The sequence below is a fragment of the Thermobia domestica genome, chromosome 10, assembly GCF_964235325.1.
Source record: "Thermobia domestica chromosome 10, izTheDome1.hap1.1, whole genome shotgun sequence".
NCBI classification, from domain to species: Eukaryota; Metazoa; Arthropoda; class Insecta; order Zygentoma; family Lepismatidae; genus Thermobia; species Thermobia domestica.
The window spans coordinates 52,465,483-52,484,827 of NC_137463.1; the positions used below are offsets into that span (position 1 = coordinate 52,465,483).

Genomic DNA, 19,345 nt, shown 5'->3' on the forward strand with positions numbered 1-19,345 from the left:
TTTTCTTTCAACTTCGAGCGAACGAACTTCACAAGGCCAGCTATAACATTTTTATCTTCGCTTCTCTGCTGCGTATCATATAACTGTCACTAACACACTAACCTACATATACAAAGCGTTCAGAAAATCCGGACTTTTGATTGGCAACCTTTTTTCCGCCGTTACTACAATTATCAATGTAATGACTTTAACCGCTCTCTAAGTATGTTCTGTCATCTATTCACTAGTACTAGCCGGAACTAGACCAATATTCGAAACTTTTGTATAACAGCACCATATGACGTGCGAACTTCATCACATATACTGCGGACATTACCATCAGTGACGTAGTTATAACTATTAACTGTAATCACCAGAGCTTCGACAGCTGAGAGGACAAACTGTCAGTGCTCAACTTCAACTTTAAAACTTATGTGATAATATCTCAAACAGTGATATCAGTGACCAGTGCTTTTAACTTTGATTTTGTGTTTCAGTGTTATAGTGTTTTCCAGTGTCTACTGTGCCCAATATGCGGACTCCACGTGCTGGCACAAACACGAAAAAATAATCCAGTGGCTTATTTTTTTTCTACGCCCCGGGGGTGTAAGGATCCCCACGTTGCCGTACCAGGCAATAACCACGTGTGAACTACATGTGTTGATAATAAACACAAACAAACAGACGACGTTCCCGAAGAGGAGTCGATCACCATCGCCATCAGTCGGAAGGACGAGTACCCCAGATGGAAGCCGACAAGACAGAATAAAAAGGACCTGCACACCTCGACCAACATCAATCTTCACGGATTGGTCACAACACCTAAAACCCCTCTCACGACGCTTGGTCACCGAGAGGTACCTATCCTTATACCCACGACGCTTGGTCACCGGGTTCCTTTCCTCTTTCTCACGACGCACGGTCACCGAGAGAGAGATACCTAATCTACACCCCTCTCACGACGCTTGGTCACCGAGAGTACCTCACCTCAAAGCCCACGACGCTTCTTCACCGGGCTCCCATCGAATCTTACCTGATATTAGTGGAATTTCTTATTATTTGTGTACATAAAACTTTTGTAATAAAAGGGTGAAGGGAAAAGTCCAAATCCCGTGTACATTTCATTTGCTCTACCCGAGAAATCATTACAATATATATACCGTATATATAAATAATCGAAATGACCAATATCAGTGTCGAGTTCACAGTTTTCCGGATCGTTGAGATGAATAGTGACACTTGTGATGCCATGTCCTGCAACATCGGGAGGGGATTATATAAAAATAGTCAAAATGACCGATATGAAATAACGATTTAGTAATAGTAAAAAGTGACTGACTAACAGAACATACTACTATTTTTTCTTAATTTAACCCAGCGAAGCGGGTAATTGATGCTAATATATATATATATATATATATATATATATATATATATATATATATATATATATATATATATATATATACTCTTAAAACTCGTTCTAGCATCAAGTTTAATCGATAGTTTAACACAACGACAATATATAGCCGAATACACTGCACTAATGTTATTTTACTTCTCATAAATTTGTCTTTAAATACTTTCCAATAGGACTTTGCAATATATGTTAAATAGGTAGTTACTGCTCAATAGTTTTAAACAATACATCCGGGAAAATAATACACAAAAACAGTAAAATTCACCTACTTCAAAAACTGGTCTAAAAACATATTCACCTGAAATTTTGAAATTTTATACACTATCCTATCTGCACTATATTATAAATATAAATATTATAAACAATATTAACACTTTCATGTAATGATCTAACAATGTTTTTGAAACAACACACACACACACACACACACACACACATATATATATATATATATATATATATATATATATATATATATATATATATATATATATATATATATATATCACTCCATTGAAGCAACTATTTAACTTATGAATTATGGCATTGTACTGTAAACTTAACTGTAATTATGCTACAGTTTACTACAACCAGAGATAAAAGTGGATCTGAAAAGGTTGGGGGACGGTAGGTAGTGGCATGACGCCACGCCATTTCCCCTGTCTTTCTTTGCCCATTGTAATTTTTTACTAACTGGGGGATGCCGTACATATTTTTTCGAGGTAGGGGAACGAAATGTTCTCCTCATTTTTACCCCTGACTACAACAGAATAGATAGTGCTCATTTGCTTATTCTTCGAATACCTAAACTCTCCTAGCCAAGCACATTCGTATGTACAAAATTGAAAACTTTCCGCCAGAGGCACTGAAAATACACATCTTCAATTCAGGTTGCATACTCCTCAGATAATACATTTCATTTTTTTTAATTAATAAAGGGAAAAAAGTTTCCCCACGTAACAGAAAATACGTATCCGGTTTTACAGTTGTCCATATGATATTCTTCAGCTCAACGAGATATGTAGATTAGTTAATGTCGATGTTAATTTTTGGACATTCCTATTCCCGTTTAATAATAATAATAATAATAATAATAATAATAATAATAATAATAATAATAATAATAATAATAATAATAATAATAATAATAATGTAGAAATTCAATGATGTAACTAGGCTTTTCATTTGGGTCGGGGGAAATATGTATAAGCTTATGATCTGTTTATTTGGATAAATTGCTTGAAAATCTAGACGTCATACCTATTTTTAAGTACTTCGCTAAAGCTTCACTACCCTCACTTTCTCATCCGTGATTTTTCACAAATACATTCTACTTGGTAAAACATTGTACAGGGAGTCAACCACGCAGAGATCCACGAGTCTGTACCCCGCTTCCCCCAAGGTACTTTGTACTCGACATAAATTTGTACAATTTCTTAATAAAACTATACTTGTTTTAATGTAGCAACAAGATTTAAGCTTTCGCTTTAATTTTCTCTTTCTTATGAAAATCTAGACTTCATTTTTTCTGAGATTATGGGTGGCAATACCTAAAAATTTCTTATCGTCTTATCTCGTGTAAATCAATATCGATTTAATACATAAATGTAGTGTTTTGTAGTATTTGACTTTCAAAAAAAAAAAAAAAAAAGGATTAGGATCACTCTTAACCAACATTTCTGATTGCGAGTATAGTTGATAGGCATTAACTCCTTTCTATACTCACCAAACGATGTCCCTACTAGATGTGTGGCCAACACATCGGCTTCCCTCAAAATTAATGCTGGCTTTCTCGAACGGAGTTCCCTACTCCTTTTTTTCATGTGCCTATCTTCATGGCACTGTGTGAATACCATCCGGTGAGTACGAAGGGTCAACCATCTTTCGTGTTACCAAATCCGACACTACTTAAATTTGTTCTTCTTACCAGAAGTGATATTCCAGTGTTCAGACTAATGGCGTTTGTAAAGTTTTTCTATTTTTTTTAATTACATAATATATTAAGAACCTTCTTGGTAGATTGGTTGGTTGTAATCACTGGCACAAATCCCGGATGTGAGGGAACATATCCCCAATACTGAAACTGGGGGACTGTCTCCCCAATAATCCGATTCTATTTCTTTCTGGGAGAAAGGTGATTGTTTGTGTCCGAATGTCACAAAGGAAAATGAGACGAAATTGATGTCCCTTGCTCCATGATATAACAACAGGTTCACTTCAAAAATCTACCGCAATATGAGTCACCCTCCCCCCAGCAGAATAAGCCTCAAATATGCCCGCCTCCCAATGTTGAAGACAACTCTGCTCCCCTGATCCACCTCAGCATTGTTTTTCAACTTCATAAATATTTGAACATAGCATAAAAAAAGGTTATGGGAACGGTCTTACCCCCCCCCCCCCAATGTTGAAGACAAATTTGCTCCGATGGTTGTAATTAATGTTCACTTTCAATAAATCCCATTATGAGCCATAGCAATTCAGAAATAAACAATAACATATAAAATCAATATGCCCATAAGTATAAAGAAAGAGTGTGTGAAAATATATAACAGAAGTAAGTACCGATACAAATCTAAAAATATCGTGTAAAAATGTGTAACGAAAACAGATAGGAATGTGTTATCATAGAAAAAAAAAAGAACAGGGAAGAGATATTGCTTCAACTTTTTTTTTTTTTTTTTTTGAGTGGATGCTTTTCTATTCTTTATCTCTAGCTGTTGATTCTCTCTTTCGAGTAATCCATCTGCGGTCTATCGATAACTTCTGCCACCACAAAAACACCTCAAAGCCGTGTATTCATTGATTTGTCACCACAATTTAGAACGTTTCGCTAGTCTCAAGTCTCCGATAGCGGAACGTTTTGTGTCATCATTTGAACAGCAAGTGTTAAAGAAAGAGAGAACTCTAATGGAAAATGTGAGGAAGAAATGGGAACAGAGGGAGACATAAAAGAGAAGAAAGCAAAATGTTGAACATTTTAAAATTTAAGAATTTCTTTCGGTTTTTAAGTAAATTCTTCTAAGAGCAATAGAATTGTGTCTAATATTCACTTTAAATGTGGTTATTGTAATGGGTTCGAGATGTGCATTTGACGAATATGATCTTCGGTTTGACCTCTGCCAAGAGCGACAACATTTTCAATATTTACTTACAAGAGACGCCCGCGAATTTGAACAGGAGAAACTGGATAAAATTTCTAAAGTTAAGTAATTTCAGGTCACTGAATCCAGTGATGATAGTCATTTCCATGCAAAATCAAGCAGTCAAGCACTGGCGGCGCCAGTTTTATGGTGTATGCTGCAGTTTTCTAGCAAGCTATGAGAAGAAACAGGAAATTGAAATGCTCAATGTGGTAAATATGATTGACGATTGAGTCTAAAATATGTAGAAGCTCATGCGAATGCCTTACGTTGATCACAGTGTTACCAACTCATTAAAAAAAACTTGGGTGAAAGTGGTAATGGAAGAGAGTGTCACAATAATGCAATGTATTGTAATACATAAAGAGCCCCACACATTATTCTGGAATGAATCATTGTCATGTTATAAAACTGTGTTACTAACTTCATAAGGTATAATGATGATGAAGTATTGTATTCTGTCCGAAAGCAGGTCTTTATCCGAAGGTCCCTGGGCAAGGTGAACCCATGATGGTTTGCCATTCCCTCCCATGAGATAATGATGATGTCCCAGGATGGGATCTACGGTTTAAAGTGGAATCCGAACCACTTGTGCTCTCAGTGGGAATCCAACCCGAGACTCCTTGATTACCAGGCGATGAGCGTACCCACGTATCTACCGGGGACACTCAAAGTATAAAAGAGGTCATACATTTAAAGTTATAAACAAACATAGTTAAGAAAAACTTTCATTCAGGAAAGGCAGGGGGGAGTGAGTCAGGCGGTACAGAAAGAAAGAGGGATGTTACTCATATCCATGTAATACGCTGCGTCTGGTGACAGGCGCCATCTGACAGTGGTATTTTTGGGAACTCCAGCATAAAACGCTACAGACGCGTGAGTAGTGTACTACTAGATGGATCTCGTTCCGTGAAGAGTGTAGTTGTGTGCAATGGTGATAACAGTATAGAGTGGCACAATGATGATTCACTGTTACAAGGGTGTTTCCCAAACAAAAATGTTACATTGAAGATAATTCCAACCAAGACGACGAAATATTGTCAACCTCTTGATGTCTGGTTCTTTCAGCAATACAGCTTTATTTCCGGCGGATTATTGATTTTGTACGGCTCCAATGTGACAAACTTCAGGTGAATTTACACGATCGTTATTTCATTATCAAGCTGCACTCCGTGATCTTCAATCAACTATCAGCACTTATCTACAAGCCTATGTTGTACTATACCTGGCAAAAGGCAGGGTACGACACAGGATCAGTAATATTGTCATTTGATAATGTTATTAGTGTAGCATTTGACATAGGATTGTTACCATACAGAGGTGATGCTGACTGTGAGTCAGTAGCAGTGGTCAAATGTGCATACTCCATACACAAAGATGGCACCTGTTATCGGATGCAGGGATTTACGGACATCAGTAACACCACTCTTTCTGTGCATGCTGATTCATTCCCGCTTATCTTATCTGATTGAGTTTTCTTTTCTTTTCTTTTCTTTCTTTCTTTCTTTTTTCTTTTTCTTTCTTTTTTCTTTTCTTTTGCTTTTACCTTACGTTTATCACCTCTTTTATACTTAATGAAGTTAGCAGCACTGTTTTATAACATGACAAGGACTCATTCCCGAATAATATGTCGGGCTCTTTATGTATTACAACACATTGCATTATTGTGACACTCTCTTCCATTACCACTTTCACACAAGATTTTGAATGAGTTAGCAACACTGGGATTAACGTAAGGCATTCAAATGAGCTTCTACATATTGTAGGCTCAATCGTCAATCATATTTACTACATTGACAATTTCAATTTTCCCGTGTCTTCTCACATATCTTGTCAAGAAAATTGGTCCATAATCCACGAACGGGCGCCGCCACTGTTTGACTGCTTGATTTTGCATGGAAATGACTATCATCACTGGATTCAGTGACCTGAAATTACTTAACTTTAGAAATTTTATCCGGTTTCTCTTGTTCAAGCTCGCGGGTGTCCCTTGTTAGCATCTGAATACTATCGAGGAGTTATTTGAATTAAGAGTCAGAAATTCTTTAGCTGTAAAACACAGAAAGGATAACGCAAAGGATCTTTTACTAGACTTTGGTTAAAAATCAATATCAATATTTCGTATGTTTAAAATGGAAATTGATAAAAATAAGCAGTCGCATACTTAGGATTTCGTTTCGGGGAACTATGCATAACACAGCGAAGTAGGGGATCAATGGTCCACCTGAGTTTGAAAATTAAACATATTTTAATTTATGCATGAATTGAAGTTTTAATGGCAAGAATTGCAGACTGGTGAATGTTATGTGATATGATACACAAATAAATTTAACAGTGAATCTAACATTTTATTCTATTCATCGAAGAAAAAAAGAAGCATCCTCTTGGCCTACCTAATTTACCTGACTACTTATTTCCTCCTATTGATTTTCTTTAATTCAAACATTTTCTTTATAACTAAACGATGTAAATATTCGTTTCCTATAATAACTAAAGTTCCGTTATGTTAATATCCGTGCAAGTTGGTGTGGAACACCAGTTTCTCTTATCAGCTATTTTTAGTTTTGGTGTTACTGACGACCGCTGACTTGAATCACAACTAACAACGGTCGAAAGTATGATAGAAGAAACGAAAGAAAGTAACCACTAATAAAAAGAAACAGAAAAGTAGAATGGATGAAAGAAAGAGAAAAACACGCAGTTCTTACATGCAATGAAATTTGACAAATACAGTATTATATCTGGACAAAGAGCATAAGAAAATGAAAAGTCAATGAAATTATTAGAAAAGGTAAAAAGGATTATTGTTGTACCGTTAATGCAAAAAGGAACACATTTATTTTCGGGAGAGGGGGGGTGGGTGAGTCTAATACTCCCTCTAAATACTAAATTAAAGGTGACATAAGGATTCAACACTATTAAATTATAAACATATCTATAGTACACTTAAATACTTAAGAAGTTTTTATTTTATTTTTAGAATAAAGTCATACTCACTTGTCAGACTTTAGTGACATTAATTCCACCTTGTGTTATCCTGAGCTCTACTGTAGATCCAAGAGCATCATTTCCGGTTGTTCTCTGGAGGAAGAGGAGTGATTTATCCACCAGTATAGGACATACTCGTTTTCCATTAATATGTTCCTATAATATTCACAAAAAAATCCCTTTCTTTCATAGGTTATCCCCTGGAAGAAACATGAGAAGTTTTCTACCTAGGTAGTAAACTTTTCTTTACTAACAACACACAGGTTATAAAATGGGTTGAACTATTACCTATTAAAACTTAAGCAAACTAGGTGGTACGAGTTGGTTTATAGCACTTTCACAATTAAGTAATAAAAGAGGAAGAAGACATTTTTAACAGTGGTAAGGAGCAGTTTTCAATGTCTTTACCAAAATCATAATTGAACTTAGAGTAACGTTTCTGCTTTTTGTGTTTCAATGAGATTACTTCGAAATAAATATCTCGCAGTGATTATAGTAAAAGCTAATATCTTTATACTGAAACACTAAGCAGTTATACAAAGCAATATCGTTCCGTAGATATGACGTTCCAAAGTGAAGGGAGTAAATATAGTTGAATGGGAAAATATGTGCGAATACATTAATTGCTTTAACTTTGTAGATTATCGTATGTATTTATTATTCCATTTCTAAGCATCATTATGAATGTGTTCTCACACCTTAACTTCAGGAATTGGTTTGATATTCTTCCATCCATTTTTGTGGGTTTAATTAATAATTATTTCTAATAGCACTAGTCAACGAGATTTTGGCACAGAATTGAAAATACCTGATTCTAATAGAACTTTTCAGGTAGAATTCGAATCTGCAGTTTTTCTCCATCGCCTCCAGTTTCCCCGTTACAGGGATTTTCGGGAAATTTCCCTCAAATTTCCTTTTTTTTTTTTGTTTACCATTTTCATACCTGTAGCTTAGGTACCCGTAGGTATATGAACACACAAATTGCATTGTATGTTAGCTTGATTTATACTTAGTAAGCCCTCTAAGTTTCATAAGAATCTTACCCTAATAGCACAAGTAGTCCACGGGACGTCCCATTATGATCCCGTACGACCCACAACGATCCTAAAAAATCCAGGATATAAATAGGTAATCCCAGGGAAGTCCCGCTTGGGACAGGCATGGGTCTATATGCATGGGAATCCCACGGTTGTCCCGCAGGATGGCCACTAGCAACGGGAAATAGAAATTCACAAAATTATACGTATTTCTCTCATAATAAAAGAATATGTTTAAAAATCTGCAGAAAAGAAAATATAAACCATAAAATTTCGCCTGGTCCTCAGTGCTGTGGTGCGCGTTCGGAACCGTCATTTGTTTGTCACAATTGCATTGTGGTTTGTGGTATTGGAGGGAATACGTGAGGTTCAGCGGTGACGCAGTGGTAGATGTTAGTGAAAATTGTGTTCCAACAGATTTTAGTCTGCAGCATAATTGATTTCGGTAAGTGTGTGAAATGAAAATTTTAGTGATTTAAAAAAAAAGGGTTGTTGTTATTCTAGTTGTAAAAAAAAAATGATGAAATGGTGATCGTACAGCCGTAGTACTCAATGTTTAAAGTTCAACAGAGCAGGAATGCTATGAACAGTGGATTAATATGGGCAGATTTACAATAGGTCGGAATCTTTTAAAATATTTTTCACTTTTTATGTTTCAAATAATTATCTAAAACCTTCTTACTCTTATTTCACACTGTTATTTCATGCTGAAATTATGGCGTACAGTTTAAGAATAAACACGCAAACTGATTTACCATAAAACCTGCATTGTACCTGATGTACCAAACTGATAAGCAGCCATTCAGTGTCCAGCACCAGCCTCTGGGATTTTGTTAAGATAAGTGTGGTAAAGCGAAGATGAGCAAATATTGTCTAGTTATTTTTTACTAGATTTGGGGCACTAGTGTTACAAAACGCTCCTCAAAACTTATAGCTGATCGACTGAAGGGGCTTAGAAGCCCCGCAGGGCTAGTTGTTTTCTACCTTTGAAGTGACACATGATTTGCACTGCAACCATTGTTTCTAACCATTTCCCAAATCTTCAGATACAACACTTACCATCTCTTCCTAACTTGTATTCAGCCGCCTTTTGCCTTAGCAAATAGTTCCACCATAACATATACTTTCCTATGTTACTTACTCCCACATATGGTTTATGAAATTGAATGAAATGAAATATTTATTTTAACGTCTCACGATTGTGCACCGAGGCTATGGGAAACGGTGATGATGAGAAATGAATGAAATGGTGGAATGAAGAAAGTGGGAGGAAACGGGAGAACCCGAGAAAACCCACGCACACGGTGTTTGTCCACCACAGAGTTCACTTGGCGCGAGCTGGGATCGAACCCGGGACCCCAAGCACCAGAGATGAACGCTCTACCTCTGAGCCACCGCGGCCCCATATGGTTTATGAGTTTAAACAATTATATTACCGTTTCACTATTTTACTACTAATATTTTTCGACCTATAAATTTTTCTTTTGGTAGAGCCGTCTGCTAAAGTTAACCCGCCAAGGTGTTAGTTAGCGAAATTGATGAACATGGATTATTTTCAATTAAAACTGCTTTCATCATATGTTTTGTGTTTCTTTTCTGTTGTGAAGTGACTTAAGCAAACACAACAGTGTTGCACTTAAAAGCAGCGCAGCAGAATCTGCCTTTTTACAAATTTTAACCGGACGTATCTCATGCAAATTTCATCATAGTGTTGAAATTTGCAAAGACGATGCAATGAAACAGTTTAAAGACTACTGTGGAGGCTTTTTTTTTTTTTTTTTTTTTACGTAGCTTGAGTTACATCTCTCCACTATATTAATGTTTAAATTAAAAGTGGTTTATTTACTTTACGAAATGCAGGTCTACCTGAGCGAGCGAACGGGGTTAGAAGCCCCCCGAACATATTTGCGACTTACAACTACAAATAATAGCCGAACCCCTTCAAAACGCAACGGAGGTTGAAAGGTTAGAATTTCCAAATATCGAGACTGTGAAGCGTGATTCGGGTTATCAGGCACCAGTGACGAAAGATTTTATGCGAAGAACTAAAGTCTTAATGAAATTCAATTTGGAGGTTGCTTTTTGTTTCTCCTCCAGTCTTTTACGGTAGTGATTTTGATTTTTTTTTAAAAAAAGCAGGGTTGGCTGGTTTAAACCAAGGTTTAAGCCAGGTGTTTTTTTTTTCAAAAAAAAAAAAAAAACAACTGGTTTAAACCAAAAAACGAAAATGTTCGTAAAAGTGTAAGTGTTTGTAAAATCTTGATGAACACACATTTGTGGGTTATCACGTTTCACTCCCGTATATTATTCGTATTATATTCAGACCTAAATTCCCCATTCATTACTCAAAAAGATTATACTACAAAAGCAACTCTTTTCATGTAAGTTTATAAATGTTTGTTTTGTGATTTTTTTTATTTATTTATTATTTTTTTTGTAGTTATTATTGTTATGTAGGCCTAATTGCAATCAAAGAAACATTCTAAATTTGTTTTGTTTCAATGTTTACTATTAATAAAATACATCGAAATTCCGTACTTTGTGTGTGGGGGGGGGAAGGGTCATACAGACCCCACGAGAGGCATTTAGTGAAATGAGAAGTATCTTCGATATCTATTTATGTATAAATGAGTCTGAGCCAAAGTGGACCCAAATAGTTCGTATCTTTGTGATATGCAAATTAAGTCGTTGTATTTCTTTAATTTGGACCAATATAAGTCGTTGTTAACTAACTTGAATTAAATTAGTTCTTCTGTACTCCGTAGTACTTTGAAATTGTCCATATGTAATTCAGTATAATGGTTTCACTTGTGCAACTGTTTATCTTTTTGTCCTTCTGAAATGACTCTTGAGAGCTATATTAAGAAGCATGTAAAGATCAGTACAACGTATTTTTATCAGGATTCCTTCGTGAGTGAGTCGGCAGACGTATCGTTTTTGTGGCCAATTAGTCCTGGTTCCGAGTTCAAATGGAGGACAATTTCTATCGGATGTAACTCGAGAAGCAGTTTTTATTCCGCTTTAAGCTTATGTGACCCCTTCCAGCATAACCCGGCTGTTGCATAATAACATCAAGGCGAAACAAACTTATTTCTGTCCATATATGATATGAATATATAGAGCAAATTATTTAAACCAAATAAACCTGGTTTAAACCAAAAAAAAACCGTTTTTTTTGTTTTTTCAATAAAAACCATGGTTTTTGCCAACCCTGAAAAAAAGTGACTTAGTTGCGTTACGAAATATAGCTGAGCGAGCGAAAGGGGTGAGAAACCCCGCAGTTTTTTTTTTCTTTCTTTCATTAGCACAATGGTTCACTAAGCTGCAGTACCAGTTCCATGGATCGAGTTGGGGGAAATACTAAATGCCATCCCAGTTAGGCAACTTCACTCTTCACGCACTTTATTGTATTTTATTCGCAAAATACGCAAACCTAATTTAATGCTAATATATTAAAATATACTAGTTTAGATTTTTTATGACAACGATTTGTAATATAAGAAAAGATAAAAGTATTGCAGTAACTCAAATTGTAAAAGCTGAGCGAGGGTTGTATTCTGAAAAGAGGAGGAAAAGAGAAAACCAATATCTGTGAAGGGTAATATTGGCTGGAACATGTTACCTTATTCTTAATCTGCATGGTGTGATTTACGTAAAAGTGGTAATTCGCAAATATAATCGAAAAATATGGATGACTATCCCAGTCATGTGTTTCTTTTATTTATATATTTAGTCAGCTTAGACAAAAGGTCTAGTGAGCTTTTGTCCTACACCCGCCAGTGAGTGATGGAAGGCAGTGTTGGATGTAAAAGTAATGGAAAGCTACAACGTATTGTGCTTACTGCTCATAAATCCTTGTTATTGCCAGGGTTGGCAGAAACCATGTTTTGTCGAAAGAAAGAAAAGTTACTTTTTGTTCAAATTGATTTCTTTATTTATTTAGGTTACATATAACTAAGTTTGTGTAGCCTTAACATCCTTATGCAACAGGATGTTGATGAGCCCTTTCACAACATAAAAGGCTATTCCGAAAGTAGACATCAATAAAAATGACGTAATAAAGTTGTCATGCGCTTAAAATACAAGTTTTCGTAAAAAGCACCTTGTTCGGTTTGGTGCAATCAGTACATTAGCATAATTACAATCTGATTTTTTACTAGGGAACAACAGAATTTGGGCTTCGCCCACTTCACTTTATTCTAATACGGATAGTATTCTGTGAATCGGGATTGTCCAGTTTCAGTACAGAGCTGGGCGGTATATGTATATTTTACATCGAAAAGCTCCCGCTTTAATCGTGCCGGTGTGATTTTTCATAAGCAGATATTTTGCATATTAATTTTCCTAGGGTTATGCCCTAGGCTAAAGGAGACTGATGATAATAATAAGTGAAATGGTGAAATGAAAGAAATGTAAGGAAATGGGAAAACCCCGAGGAAATCAACACACATGGTGTTAAAATTTATTTTATTGTCACTGTATAATAGCCAGTTCGCTAAAACCGACGTTTATTTCTTAAAAAAGGCTGGAACTTTAAAACTGAAAAGTCCAATTAATAAGATGTGGATGTAGTCAATAAGGTTTCGCAACTTCTAGTTCTGAAACTTAGTCGACTATGATCCTGCCAAGTTCGGTCACCAAATACCTGGGACTAGTTCTGTTAAATAAAAAAAATAAATAAAAAAAAGCTCGCTCACCTCAATAATCTGTATAGTGATTTCACTTGTGCAGTTGTCTTTCTAAAATAATTTAAAATATTCACAAGTACGCAAGATCAATATAACACATTTCTATCAGGTCTCTTCTGTACATGAGTCTACAGAGGGTCGAGCTAGGTCTTGGGTTCGGGGCCAGGCGGAGGACAGTTTTTCTTGGGTGCAAACTGGGTAAGTGATTTGATCCCACTTTAAGCTTTAGGTTCCATCCTTCATAAGGTCTCCGCTGATAAAGCTTAGTATGTATCGTGAATATAATGGTATATGTTCTCGCTATGTGTACAATATATTGAGTATTTTTTGGTGTTTCTTAATGTCCGAGAAATATTTTTAACTGAAACATTGAAAACAACCAACTTCGATAAGAATGAAGTATACTTTAATGTGTTAGTATCGCTATTGTAATTTAAATACTTTTTTCAAAAATAATTACAAAGAATACCTCTAAAAAAATTTTTATGAAGTTCATAACGTTTAAAGTGCTAAGACCTGATAATTCCTGAAATTACCAAGTTTGCAATCAATAGAATTTTATATTTGTACTCTGATAAATTTGGTGGGTAATTTATTGTTAAATTTTATATTTCAGATTGCAGAACTCCGTAAGATAGGGGGTACTAATATTGACAGTATTGTTACGAATATAATGAAGCGAATTCTAACCAACATGTTAGCAGCGGAAATAAGTTGGACAGGCGGAAAGACGAAGACATCATTCTCAGCCCTTGCACTTTGTGATGTTCTTACAGGTAATATATTATGATTTATTATATATTTTCTTATGTTATTATTTAAGACGATTAACTAGAATTTGTATGTGTTTCCACTCGATTCGACCATCCACTACAAAAATTATCCAGAAGTTAGTATTGTAAGACAATTCTCCGAAGTAATTTGTTCACAGAGCTCAGTTTTTCCAAAGAATTTGTATGAGAAAATGAATGTCGATATGTTTCGAGAAATTAAATTCAGGATTGTGAATTAGTATTTTATACCAGCTTACATAAACTTATTCTCTTAGTTTCTTGATACTCACTACTTGTTTAATATCATAATTGACTTTTCTTAAAATTTAATGATCGTGAACTGTTGTTTCATTCTATTTTAAAATTTATTTTTGAGAAAGAAGAATGGATGGTAGATTTTTTTATAATGTTGAGCAGTTTGCGTTATCCAGGAGATTTTTTTTAAATCATGGTATAGTACACAAATATTTCTCATGTTTTGAAAAACCTCTAAACTTAATTATAAGGTAGAATTACAAGCTACCACGTGTCTGAAATGCTTCGTGATTTTAAATAAAATTAGGATGTTGTTTTTGAAATACACTAAAGTCCTACAAGTTATGGGATAGCGGTATAGAACCACTTTATGTGTTGCGGAAAACAAATATAAATGCACATAGCACTCGACTTCTGTTACTTGAACTTCTGTAAAAGGTTATTGACCGTGATGTTGCTTCTACGACGAAAACTATCAATGTGTGTGTTGCTCTTGATAACTGCCAAAATGCCGGATAGCCATACTGATCATGATCCCAGTTGATACGAACTGATGGTAGAGTGCGTATGTGGCGGAGACTCTAGACGCCGTAGACTCAAGTTATCAACAAGGCAGTTACAAGCTTGTGGCCTGTAATTATGTGGTGCGTGTTTATATGGCATTCTTGGATTTTCGAGTCCGATTGACCTAGACAATATCAGCAAGCCAAAATTATTCGCGATTGGTTTGCAGAACATTCTAAACAATGAATCGGTCAACTATACTGCTAGACATAAAGTTAATAGAAACATGTACGATATCATCGTACGAACCATTTGTGCACACGTTTTACTTGCAACAATCACGTCATAATAGCCAACAACCAAGACTTTATGAAGGATTTCCACCGACTTGTCGAGTCCATGCCATTCCAAGTTGTTGCACTCGCCATGCTCGAGAAGGCATAGCACGATAGACCTATTATCTTTGTACCCCATAACTTTTGGAACCTCATTTCACCTATTGAAATGCATGTCGAATATTATATTTCATATTCCTTCTTGTTATAACACATATCTATTGCAGAAATTTGCCAGTTTTTCTCATTCAGAAATATTGTATTTCCAGAGACAGTGAGGCAACACGCGTCCAGCAAATTTGCTACAGATGCTGAGATCAAAAGACCAGTTCAAAGCTGGCTTCGTCACGCAACGGAAAGAATGAAAAGAGAGAAACGTAAGTAACATATTGACACTTTTAGGTTTGTAAATTGCTTGCTCTTGCTTAGTCGACGTGGTGAACGGAAGCTTCAAGCAATCAATTATAATACATAAAATTATTCTGTATTATAATGTAATGTATTGTTGATGTCGCACCAAAGACACCATTGTGCGACCCTACTTAATAGTTAAGAAAAGTCGTTGTAAAATTAATAATACACTCTCTTTGCATGTGTAACGCACCCGCGATAGGCATGGAAACCCATTTACGAAGTGGGATGTGTCTACTAAATACGTTTTATGACTTTTAAATAGTGTAGATGGCTATTGTAATTATTATAGTTCTGTATTTTTATCTTCATACAGGTCAGGCAGTCTTCGTTTTTAATGTTATTTTGCCATGTCCCAAGAAATCCTACACGATATACTTTCACATAAACTATAAACATGCCAAAAAACTGCTTGGGGGCGATCGTCCTTCGGGATTCTACAGGGTGTTTACTGGAGTTGACTTCTTGACTTACAAATTTTCAAAACACCACCCTGGATAAAAAAAAAGGCATACTATGATATTCAAGAAGCTGTAAAATGTGTTGATAAAGCTAGTTCTTCAATATTCTGATGGAAAGAATGCATAGAAACTAGTGGGTTAAAAAAAAAAAAAAAAAAGGAAACACTATTGATTTTCTTTCTCGAATTACCAAGTTCTTTCAATGTTTGACCAATTAATTTTATCATCACCTACACCCAGATAATGGGACTGCCATCTTGAAGGGTCTCAAAGGAAATCTTTATATTTCTCCAGTATTAGACAATAATTTCCAGTACATTCCAATATTTCCAGTAAGAAAATCAAATACCAGTATTTCAAGTACCAGTAGACACCCTGTTCTACACCACAGTTGATTCACATTATCTTCATTGTGTGTGTGTGTGTGTGTGTGTGTGTTTGTGTGTGTGTGTGTATGTGTGTGTGTGTCCAGCGGAAATCTTGTTCTTTTTTGTACGGTTCGGGTAATTTTTGGTCATCCCATTGCAAATACTTGTATCAATATTGTATTTTGTTTATTACTTAGTTGCTCCTTTCTAACTTCTATCTCAAAGTTTGTAACAAAGTAATGCTAGTAATTTGGCTTCATATGTTCCGTTTTCCACTTTTTACATGACATCTGATACAAAAGAAAGTAAATGAATTCAATGGATAAGAGTTTTTTTTCTTTCATTGAAACAATTTTTTACTTACGTCAAGGGATAGTAATGTTCAACAATGAATAAAAGAGACAAACGTCATTATCCAAAGCTCGAACTGGAATGTGTGTGTGACTCGATTGGCCTGGACAGTTAGCTATGTTGCTTGTCTTTGCCTTTTGGCTTGATTACTGATTTAAAGGCTAACTTTATATATTCATCGCTATGCGAACTAAATCCAAACTTGATGTGCTTTCTCTGCTTTTTAAAGTTCGTTGTTGGTATATAATTAATACTTAGTATTATATTCACTTCTTGTCAGAAGCGCGACTGATTCGCAGCATCACATGTACTTACATATTTCTAGCGAAAAGATTTTTCAATTCAAGCAAAACAGGTCTCATTGTCTTATGACTGGATCATAATAATAAAGCGAGTAATTCCAACAAGTGTCATCTCCCTACTACTTTCCATACATCCATACGTATTTAACGTAATTATTAGATTTTTCTGTGGCTAATTTTTTATGAATATTTGCACTCACTTCGTCTTTTAACAGAATTTTTTTCCTTTTCCATTTTGTAGGGAAAGGGGATGAACAAAGCGCGATGTTGACAGGCAAATGAATACACATAAAGTGCGATGTGACTGAAGCCGGGATGAACATGCAAATGCTCACATTATAAAACCCTAGATGTATATTTTGAAAGGGTGAAAAAATCCCTTCATGTATGATAGCTTTTGAATAAAAGATTGTACGTGTGTAACCCATTTGTTTTATTAAGCATATCTTTCTTTGCTACACAGATGCTAGATAACTACGATCCAAACGTGACCTTCGGTTATTAATGATTAATTAGGTTCATGTTTCAGAAAAGGCAGTTTTTTTTCCCTAGTTGAATCATGTTCCATTCTTATTTTCTTTCTATCCCTTGAGGAGAAATTTACAGCTGAACAACACTAAGTTAGTTATTATTACAAGTAATGTGGAAAAATACTATATGCAGATAACTTATATATTGTAAATAGCTACATCTTCGCTCTTATTTCGCATAGTCCCATATATGACTATGTTGAATCGTACAGATCACTTTGTCACAAGGAAGACGTCTGAAGGATTTGATGATGATACAATGTGGCGTCAAGCATCCACTGGCTACATTTTGCAGTTTATCCCGCCAACAAGGAGATTGTCCAAAGGCACCAATTGATATATTTTCTCACGAAATTTAAATTTACCTAACCATAGCTAATATCATTGGAAACGTTACTGCGGTAATAGAGAGTGCAAGTCAACGAGTCAAACGTTTGCTTTTGAAATGTTTACCTATAGCCAGTGGCGTATTTAGGGGGGTGGCTTCCGGGCTTAAGCCTCCTCCCCGAAATCTTACTTAGTATAGTAAAGTAAATGAAATATCTTGCAGAATTTTCACATTTCCAGGGAAAGCCCCTCCCGAAACAAAATCGTAAATACGCCACTGAATATAGCCTATAAATATGTACCTGACGGGACTCACTGGGACTTTGAAGCGGAAGTTCATGTACAGGTCACCCTGTGGTATTGCACGATAGCTCTATCGGTAATTACAGAGTGAAGCTATTGGTTATTTTTAGGCTCTGGCTTTTCAAAGGCGCCTCTCAAGTAGTTACACGTGAAATAACACATATTCCGTTTGATTTGCACTGTACATTGTGTTTGCAAATCTGAAACCAGAGCCTGAAAACAGTCAATAGATTCACATCGTCATTTCTGGTGCAATGCTACACGGTTACACATGAGCTTCCGTTTGAAGTCCCGTAGGATTCTCATCATTATTTCACGGATGTCTCAGGAGTCCCACGGGATCGTCCCGGGATTATCCCATTCGCGTACGTGGTTCTGCCTGAGGATATCCTCTGGTTTCCTACGGGATTCTTCCTGCATGACTCCCGCTGGAGTCCCACGGGTCGTCCCGTTTCCCGGGACAAACGCGGACATCTGGAATTCGCGTGTCAGTCCCATGGATGTCGCAGGAGTCCTATGGGAGCGTCCCGGGATAGTCCCGTTTTCCCGGGCGGGAGGGCCATGGGACATCCTAGGGAAGATTTTGTGCTATTAGGGTATTATTTTTTCTAGAAAAATAAACATATTTATATAAAAATATGCTATATGTACTGCTCATTTTACCATATTTATTAGTGCAGATAAAATCACATATAACTTCCACAAAATTACAATATAAGCACGGTTTATACCTCATTGGACTTCCAATAAAACATATTTTCAATGATGTGTACACCATGTCGCCATTTTTGTATGAGGGAATTTCTAGAGGGATTTTGTGGGTAATTCCCTCCAAAAAGTAGTTTATAAGTTTTTGTCTCAACTTACTATTTGTATATAGTGATACAGAAACAGGAACTGCACTAAAACATAGTTTTATGTCTACTTAATATATAATATTAATTTCATTTGAATCGCATTATTCTGTCTAGAGATATAAAATATTGTGTCTATTTATAGGTAATAAAGAATATACTATGCAAGACTTTTACCAAACACAAAAACCTAACTTGAGGTATTATTGAATGCACATAGATGGATACTCAAATACAAGCACAAATACACGCATCCTTTTTGTGGAAAATAAGTCGCTTTTTAATATTTTGATCTGGGAACAATGCATAAAAAATTGAT

General features: G+C 35.7%; 1 long non-coding RNA gene across 1 annotated transcript; it reads left to right on the top strand.

Annotated features, from left to right (window-relative positions):
- The first annotated feature begins 13,883 nt into the window (after positions 1-13,883).
- Positions 13,884-17,435, top strand: LOC145661986 (uncharacterized). Its single transcript, XR_014126927.1, has 3 exons — positions 13,884-14,028; positions 15,389-15,496; positions 17,254-17,435. It is a non-coding gene; the product is annotated as an uncharacterized LOC145661986 (long non-coding RNA).
- Positions 17,436-19,345: the final 1,910 nt, after the last annotated feature.